Here is a 3967-nt window from a genome sequence, read left to right on the forward strand (position 1 = left end):
TATATATATATACAAAAAATCCAGCAAAATAACGACATAGAAAACAAAACAAAATTATTTACCAATATATTATCGATAAACCCAGCTGGCATCACTGAAAGATCGTGTGACGTCATTTGATAGCCTAGGTGTAATAGGTATAGAGGTAAGGCTAGAATATTAAAAACACGCCATATCTTTTTAAAATCCGAAAGTCATGAAACGAAAGGTAATGGCAATGAAAGAAGTTCTGAATTTCACTTTCGTATAACGTATAGATTGTGTATAGAAAGATACGAATTAAAGTAGGCGTTTATGAACTTTGAATGGTTCATGACCTGAAAAATATAAACCTAAGGGCTTACAACAGTGTCTCAAAATTCAAGGACTTCTCGAAAAAATTTATATGAGAAAGAATTAAATAAATTATTGGTTTCCAGTATTTGGTTCAGTTTAACACGAAAGATCTTTTCTTATATTAGGTCATCAATACCAAGAGGAAATTAATGACAAACAGTTCTAATGAAGGCAATTCGTGATGACATTTGTCAGAAACACCACGCAGGCGCACACTTGCAAGGGTGAATAATTCAAAAATAACAAACAAGTATACAGAGGAAAACCTCATGTTGCCTAAGACCCACTTGTATCCCTTGTCAACCAAGACTGATGAAACTCGAAGATTTTCGTTAATCACCAGCACCTTACTTTCCTAAGTTTATTTTAAAGTAAGCTTATGAACAGTTTAAGCTCGATCACACCATTGTATACTACAAGAGAACACAGTTAAACAATTATAACTATATTCCTCATGTCCCATTAAATCAGATGAAACATGTATGGTATACCCTTCATACCCCATTACAAAATATATAAAATATTACCTAGTAAGCTCTTGATATCATTTATAAGACAGAAAAAAACTTATTTCTGGTTTATCTGTCATATCCGATTAGAAAATAATTTGAAATATGTGGTATACCTTCCACATCCTTCATGTTCCATCAAAAACCAGATAAAACTATGTCGTATATCCTTCATGTTCCATCAAAAGCCAGATAAAACTATGTCGTATATCCTTCATGTTCCATCAAAAGCCAGATAAAACTACATCGTATATCCTTCATGTGCCATCAAAAGCCAGATAAAACTATGTCCAATATCCTTCATGTTCCATCAAAACCAGACAAAAATACATGGTATATCCTTCATGTTCCATAAAAACCAAATAAAACCATATGGTATATCCTTCATATTCCATCAAAAACTAAATAAAATTATCTGGTATATCCTTCATCTACCATGAAAAACCAGATAAAACTAAAAACTATATCGTATAACCTTCATGTTTCCTTCATACTCAACTAAAAAAGAACAAAACAAAACCTATACGATAAATTTTTCACATATCATTAGAAGAGATATAAAACTTTATAACAAACCCGTCATTTCCTGTAAAATAGCCGATGAAAACTATTGTATATTTTTCATATCCCACTAGAAAACAGTTAGAAATTATATGGTATATCCTTTATATCCAATCAATTAAAAAACAGCTAAAACATATATATTATATTCTATATATCCCATTAATTAAAAAACAAAAACATATATCTAATATATCCTTTATATCCCATTAATTAAAAATAGCTAAAACATATATAGTATATCATTTATATCCTATTAATTTAAAAACAGCTAAATCATATATAGTATATCCTATATATCCCATTAATTAAAGAAAACAGAAACATATATATATATAATATATCCTTGATATACCATAAGGAACAGATAAATATTAAATAGTAATACAGATCAACTATATATGTATACCGTAGGAAACAATATTTAGAAACTGTGTGTTATAAATGCAATTAGAAAACACTGAAATCAGAAGAAAACAATCGTTGTGTAGTTCAGATATCAGGGAAACACAGATCAAAAGAAGAGAGTGGTTAAACGTTCTAAGATATATCTTCCTAAACCCATTACAGTACAGCAGTTAAACACATTCTGGTATACCGTAGAATTAACCTGTTACAGAACAGTGATTAAGTATTCTTGGAAATAGCATTTTTGTCCTATTACAGCACAGCAGTTAAACACATTCTGGTATACCGTAGAATTAACCTGTTACAGAACAGTAATAAACAGTGATTATTGGGAATAGCATTTTTGTCCTATTACAGCACAGTAGAATACAGTGGTTAGAAATTCTATGGTTTTTATACTACTACAGCACAATAGCAAACTGTGGTTAACATTCTATGGTATAATCTTATTTTACGCTTATATCACTGTAGAAAATAGTGGTTAAACATTCTACAGTATACCATTTAGATACTGTTATAAAACAGTAGAAACGTGCAGTTAAACATTGTATGGTATATATTTTTTATACTATTGCAGAACAGTAGTAAACAGTAGTTAAACATTATATGGTATACTTTGTTATACTATTACAGCACCGTAAAAAACAACGGTTAAAAATTTTGTGTTGTACAGTTCATATGACAGTAGAGAACGATGGAAAGCAACAGTTTATTATTACGTGGTATAGAGTAAAAAATAACGGTTTATTATTACGTGGTATACGGTAAAAAATAACGGTTTATTACTACGTGGTATACGGTAAAAATAACAGTTTATTATTACGTGGTATACAGTAAAAACAACAGTTTATTATAACGTGGTATACTGTAGAAAATAACAGTTTATTATAACGTGGTATACAGTAAAAACAACAGTTTATTATAACGTGGTATACAGTAAAAATAACGGCTTATTATTACGTGGTATACAGTAAAAACAACAGTTTATTATAACGTGGTATATAGTAAAAAATAACGGTTTATTATTACGTGGTATACAGTAAAAACAACAGTTTATTATTACGTGGTATACAGTAACAAATAACGATTTATTATTACGTGGTATACAGTAAAAACAACAGTTTATTATAACGTGGTATACTGTAAAAACAACAGTTTATTATTACGTGGTATACAGTAAAAATAACATTTTATTATTACGTGGTATACGTTTCACATCCCATTATTGAATAGAACAATATAATGGTTAAGGATAGTTTAGTATAAATTTCATATCCAACTAGAAAACAGAGATTTAAACTAACTTTATTTCCAGTGAATATTTGATTATCAGTTGTTGTGTGGATTATCCATGAGGATTATCCAAGTTGTTCATAAGAAGGAAGTTCTGAAATCTCTAAAGTTACCACAACCATGCATGTGTTAATTTTTAGTGTTAATGTTTTATTTATTATACGTGGTTGTTCTATAATCTCTTTATGATGAAGGAATTAAACTATGCTATTTTTCGTAAGTTGTTTGGGGCATTTGACTTCCCAATAACTTGACGCTAACTTTGACAAGAAAATGTATCATTGTCTTTTGTACTGAAGGATGAAACTCCTGGTTTAAATGTTTCTTCTGATCCAGCTCATAAATTCCGAAACCAATAATTTTTCTTAATGTTTATATTTATTCTATGATGTACATAAGACATGATAACTACTGACTGATATTGATCTACATAAAACATGATGACTACTGGCTGATATTGATGCACAGAAAACATGATGACTACTGATTGTTAATGATGTACATAAACTACTGACTGATACTGATGTCCATAGAACATAATAACTACTGACTGATATTGATCTTCATAAAACATGTTGACTACTGACTGATATTGATGTCCATAGAACATAATGACTACTGACTGATATTGATCTTCATAAAACATGTTGACTACTGACTGATATTGATGTCCATAGAACATGATGACTACTGACTGATATTGATCTACATAAAGCATGCTGACTACTGACTGATATTGATGTACATAAAACATGGTGAGTACTAACTGATATTGATGTACATAACACATGACTACAGACTGTTAATTATGTACATAGAAAATGATGACTACTGACTGATATTGATCTACATAAAACGTG

Source organism: Limulus polyphemus, unplaced genomic scaffold (assembly GCF_000517525.1).
Source record: "Limulus polyphemus unplaced genomic scaffold, Limulus_polyphemus-2.1.2 Scaffold4858, whole genome shotgun sequence".
Taxonomy (NCBI): domain Eukaryota; kingdom Metazoa; phylum Arthropoda; class Merostomata; order Xiphosura; family Limulidae; genus Limulus; species Limulus polyphemus.